General features: G+C 42.2%; 1 protein-coding gene across 1 annotated transcript in view; it reads left to right on the top strand.

Annotated features, from left to right (window-relative positions):
- Positions 1–6,632: 6,632 nt before the first annotated feature.
- The window catches only part of SEMA5B (semaphorin 5B), a 583,078-nt gene continuing 577,157 nt past the window's right edge, over positions 6,633–12,553 (top strand). Inside the window, exon 1 of the mRNA XM_088460747.1 lies at positions 6,633–6,760. The gene's annotated coding sequence lies outside the window, so the exon portion shown is untranslated. The remainder of the gene's footprint in view (positions 6,761–12,553) is intronic.

Raw genomic sequence — 12,553 nt, 5'->3', positions numbered from 1 at the left:
ATAGTGCAGGAACCACATTGGTGAAACCCTTTTGTTCTTATTGGGTTCGTATGATCTACCTCCAATATCATGTCTTCATCAAATGGAGCTGTTTACTTCCAATGTCCTGAATACAAGACAGAGCTACTTCCTAAATAGAGGGATACCCATTGTAGACAGTCTAGTATTGTCATATCCCAGAGCAACAATAATAAACCACTTAGCAAGCTGGATGTACAGGTAGGGACTAAAAATAAAATTAGATTAGTAAAAGTTGCAGGACATCTGCTAGCTAGGCTGGGTACACACGTAAAGATTTTCTGTCCAACCATCCTACTAGTTGATTGGTTGGAATAAAAATCTGTTAATGTATGGGAGTAACGGATGATCAGCAATTTGCTCCTAAATGCCCGAAAACAGATGAAAATGGTCGTTCAGACAAGTTTATTAAATGTTTGAACTAAACTATTTGTTCAAACAACAGTTTTTGTCAATTTTCCGGCATTTGGGAGCAAATTGCTGATTATCATTTGCTTTCATACCTTACCAGATTTTCATTTCAGCCAATCAACTAGTTTATTTATTTATTAACAGTTTCTTATATAGCGCAGCATATTCCGTTGTGCTTTACAATTGTCAACATTGATAGAACAAAACTGGGTAATAACAGACAGATATATAGGTAGGAAGGCCCTGCTCGCAAGCTTACAATCTATAGGATGGTTGGACAGAAAATCTTTACATTAAATTCACCCTTTAAAACACCATTTATTTACCCCGCAGAGTGAATATTATTTTTGAATATATTCTAGTCCTGTACCATGACCTAGGGATGGACATTGGAAGCCAGTCATGGTATGGTTGAGAGGCTTCCAACATCAAATCATGCAATGTGATGACTACTAGCCATCACAACAAAACCATCTGATGGTAGAACCATCGATTGGTTATACTTTGCGAATGTGCAGAAGCAGTCAGTGCTATATGCATATTAGCTGAGCTGTGTACACCACATCTGGAAATCTGCATCTGATGGTTAACAACCATCGAATACCCGCAATTCGATGGAAAAAGTGCTTCCATTGGATCGGGAACAACAATGTTTGTTAACAATTTTTTCTGATATCCATCCCTACCATGGCCAAATACAAATATCTTACCAGCAATTATACACAACAGCAAGACATCTGTGCTTTGCAGTTCATAAGGTCACATTATTCGCCCTGGAATCGGTCAGCCTGGAGTGTGTCAATTTTCAGTACATTAGCAAAACGGTAGAAAGCATTTGCTGCACAATTAGCATCAGCGTTCAATTAGTGGTTTCCATTAATTAAAGATTGCATTTCCATTAGTCAGGGTCAATGTGAATAAATAGCTGAACTATTGAGCAAGGAGATGTTGAGTTTGGTAGTGATTCTGTTTGTAAGTAAACAGATATTATCAGAAGCCTCAACTCAGTCCAAGGTCCATCAGAGTATTTCAGCCGACTGGGTACCTTCTGTAATATTACACAATGAACATGGTTCCAGCAACATCGCAGAGACTTGTAAGTCTAGTCCTAATGATATTTATGTATTAGTGACCTCATGAACAGGGAGTGTTTGAAAGGAGATGGTGTATTTTTGTGCATTTCAATTATTCAGTGGTCATGACAGGAACTACGATCATCTATGATTTTTTGCCTCATGCACTCTGGGGCTTAGTGCATATGAGAAATGTGGTCAAACCTGCATTTTCGGGGTTTGACTGCATTTCTCCCCTACCTGCATCCTGCCCTCTGTATGATACAAGTTTATAGGTCAACACATTCAGGTCCAGTGAGTAAAAAAAAAAATGTACTTAGGATCCTATTCAAGTGGAAGCCTCAATAATATTGGGGGGCATTTATACATTTGGTGGTAGGAAAGATAGATGTCCATAGCAATAATTATCCCAAAGGAAACAAATAGCTTTCTTCTGTAATTTGCAATTTCCCTCCTCCTTTCTGTCAGGCTCTATATCTGCTTCTACATATGACGGCACACTAACGCATATCAGTAGAGGGTAGCGAATTACATATAGTTGTCGGTGCTCCTCTGCCGTTGCAACGACAATTTGCCCCGTTTGTAAAAAATTGGATCGAGGGTGGAAATACGATACTGCATCAACAATACCTTTGAATGGAAAACATCCCTATTGATGGACTGTAGTCTTCTTGCAGTGAGGAAACTTTGACAAATAAGTTATTTTTGCAAAGCGTCTTTGCAAGACCACAATCTTCCTACTGATATTATCAAGCACTGCTAGGTAATGGCAAATAAATAGGCTGTACAATATTTTACTGACGTGTGAAGGACAATTGGAGACTGTGCCCGACCTCCGATGCATTCATCTTCTCACAAATATAAAACTGTTATTCTGCGAAGGTCGTGGGAAATGACAAAGTGGTGCCAAGGAGTCATCACACCAAGAATGGGATTGTTTTTAAAATTTACTAGTATAGTGGAGTATAGTGCTACTTCAGCTGCCGGATCCAGTGTGTTCAACTGTCATCGCTGTGCCTCCTCTGGCGACCTCCACTCCATCCCCATTGACAGCAGCAGTCGCCACACCTTCTGCAAACATGGAGAACAAGTGTCCTGGCTCTGTGTCCAACAGCGAGCAGGATACTAAACAAATATACAGGGAACACAACCAGTGGCGTATCTAGGGGGGGTCAAGCAGGGCATCATCGGACCGGCGGCTCGAGAGGGCGCCGCCGGCCGTGGCCCAGGGCACGGACCACACAGAGGGCTTGATTCAGACCGGTTCGCTAGCCTGAGTTCGCACGTAGCCTGCCGATATTTGCAATCTGCGCATGCGTATAAGACGCCGTGCGCGAACTAGTCCATGTGATCGCAAAGCATTCACACCCGGTACATAGACGCCTCGCTAGAATGAGTGACAGGACGAGCTGTTTGTGGGTGGTGACAGGGGATGGTTGATGGAAATGGGGGTGTGGTGGTGCGAACGCAGGCGTGTCTGTGTCTTAACGGCGTTTCAGGGGCGTGCATAATTAAGACGCAGCATCAGCATACACTTCACATGGCTGAATTACACACTGTAGCACTCCCAGTGCTTGTGGTAGGGTATGGTCAGCCACAAGTGCTCCGATTGTTTCACACACTTCCTGGAGATGACGTGTGTTACAAAGGGAAAGTGGGCGTCTTTTGTCAGGCTGGTGGGCATCTAAATACATACCGCGATCAATTTTTTTGTGTGTGTGTCTTTGTCTGGCACTGCTGGGGGCACTGCATAGGGGGGACTACTACTGGGGGCATTATATAAGGGGCACTGCTTAAGGGGGACTATTTTTATTATTACCAGTTATTTATATAAAGCACACATATTCTGCAGCGCTTTACAGAGAATAGTTGGCCATTCACATCAGTCCCTGCCCCAGTGGAGCTTATAATCTATGTTCCCTATCACATGCACACAGACATACACACTAGGGTTAATTTTTGTTGGAAGCCAATTAACCTACCAGAATATTTTTGGAGACTACTACCGGGGCCACTGCATAGGGTGGACTACTACTGGGAGCACAATATAAGGGGAACTGCATAGGCGGGCCACTACTGGGAGCATTGCATAGGGGAGACCACTATTGGGGCACTGCATAGGGGGGACTACTACTGGGGCACTGCATAGGGGGACCACTACTGGGGGCACTGTATTAGGGGGACTACTGGGAGCACTGCATAAGTGGGACCACTACTTTGGCCACTGTATAAGGCGTGCTACTGGGAGCACTGAATAGGGGGGACTTAGGGTTAGGCACCTCCCTGGGGGACTTAGGTTTAGGCGGCTGGGAAGGGGGGGTTAGATTTAGGCACTTAGAGGGGGGATTAGACACTTGGAGGGTAGGTTAGGGTTAGGCACCCCAAAGGGAGGGTTAGAAATAGGTTATTGAATTTTACCTTCGACGATCGGGATTTCCTCCTCTGCCGGGATGCTGCTGTCCGGTGGTAAACTATACCGATTTCCTGTATAAGTGGTACTACTGGGGGCACTGTATAAGTGGCACTACTGGGGGCACTACATAAAGGTGCATTACTGGGCACACTGTATAAGGTTGCACTACTGGGTGCACTGTATAAAGGGCACTACTACAGGTGGCACTGCATAAGGGGCACTGCTACATTGCAAAAGGGGGCATTGCAAGAGTTGCACTACTACTGGGGGCATTAAGGTGCATATGGAATGAAAAGGAATGTTTCCAGAGTGACGAGAAACGGTGGTGTCATGTTGCCACGCACCCATTTTCCAGACGCCATGCGCCTTGTGGCATGTGACCATGCCCACTTTTTCAGCTACTTGGGGAGGGCTCCGTTTTTTAACTTGCCCTGGGCTCCAAATACCCTAGTTACGCCACTGAACTCCCAGCTGGTGGATAACCATAAGGATACTCATGCAGCACAAGAGTGACAGCCTTCTGCAGAAGAGTAAGGTGATATTGGTTAATATAAATGAATGAACATTACAGTATGGTTGTCAGCAGATGACTAGACTCATGTCTACACCACTTTCCCCACCAGCTGCAATTGTTATTCCATTATCTTATGTATAACTTGCTACCTACACCTCTTAGATTGTAAGCTCATTTGGGTAGAGCCATTCCGATTATCACTGGTCCCGGAGATGTCAGAAGGCAGGTGTCCGGCTACCGGCTCAGCAATCTCCCCGGGTCCACCTGAAAGTGTGCAGCCAGGCGACACAATACTGGCCTGGTGCAGTGTAGCCCAGAACAACAGCAGGGTACTCATAACCCTAATAGCTGCAGGGTTGTAAGATAGGGGGCCCATTTATTATATTCGCATTTGCAAAGCAATCTGGGTGCAATATTAGTGGCCATGGTAGCATTGCAGAATGTGATTACAGCGGTGGGATGTATTATAGAGCACCTGCAGGGACAGGGGCTCCGAAAAGATGTGCTGCCAGGACTGCTGCGCCTGTGCAGTCCCGCTGACCACACATGCACAGCGCCCGTAAGGGATCCAAGGGAACCCTCTGCCAGCTGAATCTGCAATGTGCAGCCCATAGGCTACAATGGGTTGCCATGATCTTCAGATGGTGTCAGCCAATCTCAGGAAAGCTTTGCTTTTCGGAAGTTGGCATCACATTCCCCAGAAACCTATGGAGGGTGCGGCTGCCGGAGTGAATGAAGGGATTGCAGCATGTATAGGAGATATCTGCTGCAATCCCTCTGAGGGAAATTTTATATTTGCAGTTAACCCCCGAAAATGGGTTGATCGCAAATATTAAATTTGATAAATGGGCTTCATGGATTTGAATATTTTTCCTTGCTACCAATTTTGGGCAGGTTCTGATACAAATATCCTAAAAAGCTCTATAAACAAATTATATATATTTATTTCCGGTGACTGATCAAGTGATTTATTATTTTTTGCAAGTTGCTTCTATACACATTTTTAATTACACATTTTAATTTACAATGAGTGCTTTCTTTTCCATTTTATTTAAATCAGCACAATTCTGGGAGTTAATGGAAGCTGCTTACATACAAACGGAGACCTTAAGCTTGATACACACGTAAATATTTTCTGTCCAACCATCCAACTAGTTGATTGGTTGAGATGAAAACCTGGTAAGGTATGAAAGCAAATGACAATCAGCAATTTGCTCCCAAACGTCGGAAAATGGACAAAAACTGTTGTTTGAACAAATTGTTTAGATCAAACATTTAACAAACTTGTCTGACGATCATTTTCATCTGTTTTCTGGCATCTAGGAGCAAATTGCTGATCATCATTTACTCCTATACGTTATCAGATTTTCATTCCAACCAATCAACTAGTTGGATGGTTGGACAGAAAATCTTTACGTGTATATGCAGCTTAAGTTATTACACGAAGTAGCACATTCATGCTGCAGAACTTTTCGCAATTGTAATCCTGTATATTCAAATTGTAAAACATTTGCAATCCAGAACGTTTAATGTCAGCAGGTGAACTTCAGAATTCTATTTAGACTGCAGAGCATTCATGTTATGGAAATTCACTTTGCTGAGCATTCAGCCTTTGCTGAATGCATCCCAGAATAAAATTGCACATATACTGCAGAACACTGATGATACGTATTCATACATAGAACATGATTCAGCATTAGAGAGCAGAGCACTTGGTTGCAGAACATTCAAACTACAGACCATTCAGAATGTTCACAATTGAAACTACAAAGCATTCACGTAGCAGAACATTCAGCATTTACAGTGCAAGCATCCACGTACAGTAGCAGACCATTCAGCATTTAGACTACAGAATATTCAAGTTGCAGAACATTCAGACTGAAGAACATATACGTTGCAGAACATTCAGACTGAAGAACATATATGTTGCAGAACATTCAGAATAACTGCAGAGCAGCTAAAGTGTAGAACATGAGTTTGCAGAGAAGCTGCAGACAGATCCTGGGTTCTCCCAGACTGCAGCTCATCCACACCGGGTGCACTTTCGCCAAGCCCGGAGACCGCACCCTGCACACGCTGTACAGTACCCCCCGCATAACAACACAGCGCGGGCCCGGCCCGGAGCGACTGCCCAGCAAGAAGCCCCTGTCTCTGGCACTGCCCCGTGCTGCATATATTATGTGACATCACCAGTTGGAGCCGCCTCCTCCTCCTCCAGTCATTACAGTGGTGAGAGCTCCATGCTGAGCGGACTCTGCTCCCTACGCTCCCTGTGGACTTATCGGGACCCCCAGACTGATGCCTTGTGCAGCCCCCCGACCCTGGCGCACAGTAAGTAACATGAGGGGTCTTTGTGTATGTGTACTAGGAGTTGCAATATACTGAATAGAATATGTGTGTGTGTTTAATCTCTAATGCATCCTCACCTGCCTTTTTGCAGAACTCATCTCTCACCTATGTTCTTTTAGTGAGACCGGAACAGACAGTACTTGTCCGATCTTAAGTGTTGGGGGAATAGTACTGGTCCAACCAGTACTTAAAATCAGACAAATACTCCTACAACCTAAGACCAGCATAGTACTGTTCCTCTCCACTATCTAAGACTGTGCAATAATGTACATCTAATACCTAAGACCTTTGAAGTACTGTGCCCCCATCATCTAAGACTGTACCAGACCAGTACTGTACCACATCCACCAAGATGGGCCATTACTGTATCCTTATCACCGTAGACCAGATCAATACTATAGCTCCATCCCCCAAGAAGAGACCGTTACTGTGCCTGCATCACCTAATAGTGGACCTCTACTGTTTCCTCATCACCTAATACTGTACCAGTACTATGCTCCATCATCACCTAATACTGAACCAGTACTGTACCCTAGTATCATCTAATACTGCACAAGTACTGTACCCCATAGCATAATACTGGACTAGTATCATGCTCCATTATTTTAGACTGGACCAGTATTGTGCCCTATCACCTAATAGTGGACCAGTACTGTGTCCTATTATCTTATAGTGACCCAGTACTGTGCTTTATCATCTAAAAGTGAACAAGTACTGTTCCCCCATCATCTAAGACCTGACCAGTACTGTGCCCACATCACCTAAGACTGGACTAGTACAGTGCCACCATTGCCTAAGACCGGACCAGTACTGTGCCCCATCACCTAAGACTGGACTAGTACAGTGCAACCATTGCCTAAGACCGGACCAGTACTGTGTCCCCATCGCCACTTTATCTTTAATGTCTCCAAGATAATGCGCTTATAGCTCCTCTGCCCATGAAATTGCCAACTCCTCTGTGGTCACTCATGCCACATCTAGCCTGCCTATCTTAATGCTTTCACAACCAGTCAAATGTATCATCCTCATTTCCTTACCATTCCGAGCATCCTTATACCACTTTTGAAGTGTAATGAATCTTTCACTTGCTGCATTGTACAATGTTTTGGGTCACAAATAGCAATACAGGGTCCATAAGACATGCAATTTATTGCAGTACATTGATGAGATGCATTACTATTGTCACTCTCCAATAAACATTGATCTTTTCTCTTTATAAATCTGGGAATTAAACGTGTACTAATGTAAGTTTCAGGACCCAAAGAAAGGGTTAATGACTAAAGTAATGTTGTATGTTCTATGTGGTGGATAAGGATAGATATTACTACATAAATAATTATCTATAAATCCAGAAACGTTTGTTAACTGGTTCGAATCTGTGTAAGCTATGATGATCCCTGAAAATCACCCCTGTAGGTGTTCATGTTCACTTGGTCATGGTATCTTTTGGACTTTTTTAGAATCTATGTAGGTCCTTTTTGTAGTCTGATAAAAATCAATGTTGTAGGTAGGTGTTCATGGGAGTATTTGATTACTGACTGGGTGATGGGGAAATATAGCTTGTCATAGCTTGTAGTCAGATTGAAAGGTGCCTGTGACAATTGATGATCAGGTCAGTAGGTAGGTTCCTCTGTGATGATCGATCATGGGTGAATTGTCATTTGGGTGTCCCTGGAGATGTCTGTAATAGTCAGATTTGTAGATAATTACCTTCGTTTAAGCAACCATGTAGATCTGCGGAGTCTCTGATAGTTTTGTTAGTAGGTAGGTGTCTTTGGAGTGATTGCTATGTAGGTAGGTTGCTGGAGTGGAGGATTCAAGCAGTGAGTTTAATTATTTTTTTTCACATGGTAATTGATGTCTTTTGGTTGGGGGTTTGCATGATTAACCTTCACATCACGTCTCTCTGAACATCAAAAAAGGAAAAATGGTTAGGAGACTGGACAAAAAAGCAGAACAGACCCTTTCTGCGCCTCGTGTGAACCTCTTTCCAGGCTGGAACACAAATAAAATCATCTAAACCTGAAATGTAGCAGAAAAAGTTTGTTGAAATTCTGAGAAAAGTTATTGCAGTTTATATCTTGTGTGCATATTTCAAATGGGGCCAAAAGGGATTAATGTAATTGTTCTAAATAGTTTACAATCAGTTTAACAGTGTATTTAGGCCAAGGTCACTCAGTCTCTATCTGGGTAACCCACTTCAAAGGCCAGCTATGTTCCAGCTCTTAGCTCCCAGTGTTTCTGTGCGTGCTCTCCTGGCTGTGGAGCAGTCAATAAAATTAATTTGTTGTCACACACAATAATCCAGAATCGGGCTCAGTGTCAGCAGCGTTTGTCTGTAAGTATCAACTGAACTATTAATCCTGGAAGACAGCACTGGGAGAGTTTGGGCAGCACAGGCTGTGCTATGGTATTGATGGAGTTAATTGGCTCACTGACACCAAGATAATATGAGGGACCCTGTGACCTTTGCTACTGCTTACACCCTAAACAAATATGGATCTTTGATTTTCAGGGCACTCTGCCAACTATGTGAACCCTTATTGAGAGCCAGGAGACAAATGGAAGAGTGCTCTGGGTTTATTAACCCTTCCTTGTCAGGCTGGCAGAGGACAGTGCTGGTCAAATACTGGTTTGTTTCTTGACTCCTATTTCGGAATTATACTATACTGGGTACAAATGGAAGCTGTTTGGTGGGAAGGAAACAATGGATTGCTCTGCAATATACTCCTTTGTGGGATCAAAGCCATCAGGAATGACTAATTCTACAGGGACTTCACACAGCAGACATTGCAGTTGGGGAAATTCACTATTTGAATGTATATATGAAAGAACGTCAGTTTTGCAGTTGAGGGGTTACAGCACACATGATAATCACATAGGGTAGGACAGAGGAGATTACAGGTGCTCATATCTTTGGCCAAGAAAATGTAAAAGCTGAATTAAAAGTGTTGCATGACAATTTCTAGTATTGTGCAACCACTGTGGGCTCTATGATTTGTAGCGTTTTCCAGGATGGAACATGTTTTATATACTGTGTGTAGCATTTGCAGGTTGTCTATATACTTAGAATTAATATTATGGTGAAATGCAAAGTAGAAATCTGTGTGAAAATCGTGTTCACATTTCCTTGTTGTAGACTGCGTTATTCTAGTGCCACTAAAACCTGAATGGTGAATGGCTGGAGCCTGGCAGAGATGTAATGAAGTGAATCTGGGTTTGCCCTTTGTTGTTTCTGTGTTGGTACATTGGCTGTAATTACATCTTTGTTTGCCAGCAGAATTTTCCACTATATGTTGAAATAAAATGACCTCGTGTAAAGATGGTTGAAAATGCAGGGTCTTATTTACTAAAACGCGTTTAGATGCAGAATTTACGCTCAACCAGAGAGACAAATCAGATACTTGCATTAGTTAGCTAACTTGCACTAGACAGATGAAAACAAATTGCTTATTAATGACAAATGTTGCACCTAAATGCAAATTAGGAAATGAACGTTTTTTTTAATTGCAGTTTAAAAAAAAAAACCAGTAAATGCAATTAAGTATACATTTAATAGATGTATATGTGTTTACATGTGTTAAAGATGTATTCAATCAGTGGTTTAAAAACTTGCGCCACCAATAAAAGAGGAAGTTGTTACTTCTTCAAACCAAACATATACAGAAAACTTCAGGTATTCACGAATTATGCCCCCATTGACATGACATGTTTCAGACACACTGAATTGGACAGTAAAAACTAAATTAAATAAATATTTCAGTAAAAAACTTCTGCGCAACTGAAGTCAGACGCAGGTAAACATGCAGATATGTGTTCTTATTTGGTGCATTGATTTGTATTTTTACATTCTATATGTGCTTAACTGTGGCTGGGAATGCATCTTTAACGCAGAGTAACGACAATATACAGGTTGAGTTTCCCATATCCAAATATTCCGAAATACGGAATATTCCGAAATACGGAATAATTTTGGCATGACTGAGATAATGAAACCTTTGATTTTTGATGGTTCAATGTACACAAACTTTGTTTAAGGCACAAATTATTAAAAATATTGTATAACATTACCTTCAGGCTGTGTATATAAGGTGTACATGAAACATAATTGAATTTAATTTCTGTACACAAACTTTGCTTGAGCCACAAAATTATTGAAATTATTGTATAAAATTACCTGCAGGCTTGTGTATAAGGTGTATATAACATATAAATGTATTCTGTGTGTATATTTGGGTCCCATTCCCAAGATATTTCATTATGATGTGCAAATATTCCAAAATACGGAATATTCCGTTATCCAAAATACCCCTGGTCCCAAGCATTTTGGATATGGGAGACTCAACCTGTAATACCAATGTATTCATAGTCATACAAACAGAAGTGATCATATTAGTGTATGAGAAAGTTTGTTTTCAGGGTACTAGTTTTGCCAAGGTGGGTCTTGCTCTAGATATGAATAATTACATAAGTTAGCAACCGTCTTCCCTTAGTTCTGGTCATGGTTGCATATTTTTTACAACTGGCTAAAATATTGGCTGTCCAGTTGATTCAGGAAAAGCACCCCTACAATGTGTGTTATGTGGAGCAAATTCAGTGTTTTCTGTGCAGCAGCGAGCAGTTATATCAGGGCTTCCTATCATCTGATGGTCTTTGTGTGTGTGTGTAGCCAGGGTTGGTTTATTGGGTGGAAATGATGTGTGAACATTGCTTGTGTGTTGCAATAGGCTGGGAATGAAGCTGCCCCTAATCCCAGGTATGTCATTCCTTTGTTTCCAGCATCAAGAGGCTGAATTTTGGCCATTGACAGCAATGGCCCTGGCTGACCTTTGTCACACCCCAGGGATAGGGGGATGCTATAGACCCTTTCTAAATGATTTCCAACTAGAGAGGCGGCATCGAGGTGGTCCCATCACTTTGTCTATACTCTATACTGACAGAACAAAGGGCTCGTTGTGCCCACCTGGTATGGTGGATTTGTAATCCAGCACTGCTGCCAGCATGTTTATTTCAGTGCTGCCTTTGGACTCATGTGTGCTTTCTTTGCATGTAAATAATGAAGTAACATCCCTGTGCTCTGTGCCCACTACTGGAATAGTAAATGTGTCTGCAGATTTGCTCAGAATTAATTTTATCCCAGTGTGGCAGTTATTAACACCACAACGTCTCTCCGTCCTGTGTGGCTGTCACACTGGAAGAAGTGGCTTTGTTTCATTATTTTTATTGTTGCCTTGTTGTGAACTTATGTAACAATAGGGGGCAGCACCAGTCAGTGCGACAGAGGTGCTGCATATAGGACATTACTTTGCATAGGATGTTACTGTATGTGAGTATATAATAAACTGAAGGTGTGTATGAAAGTTAATAAATAACTGAAACATTGAATGCTAAACAGACTGCACACATAGTAAACAACTAAATAATAATGCTAAACAGACTACACACACAGTAAACAACTAAATAATATGTATACAGAGGGGTCCACATATATCTAGCCTCCTGGCACGTTAAACCGCCCTTCTAGTCGCGCCATGCCGTGGCATGACTCGGTAGTGCTGAGCGTCTTTTCGTGTGTCTTTTTACCTTCAAATGCGTCTTATTCGCACAACAATGTGAATATATAGCACAAGCAGATTTTGATGTCCGGCTCTGAATCAGGGCCTTTGTACGCAGTAGCTGTGCGATCATATGATAATGCCTCAGGAGGCGTCTTGTGTAAATAGACGCTTCCTGGCGGCTTGTGTGATTTGCTGCTGCTGCGGAACATGTATACAC

This window comes from Taudactylus pleione, unplaced genomic scaffold (assembly GCF_031769625.1).
Source record: "Taudactylus pleione unplaced genomic scaffold, aTauple2 ptg000977l, whole genome shotgun sequence".
In the NCBI taxonomy this organism is placed as follows: Eukaryota; Metazoa; Chordata; class Amphibia; order Anura; family Myobatrachidae; genus Taudactylus; species Taudactylus pleione.
This window is presented reverse-complemented; position numbering and strand designations above follow the sequence as displayed.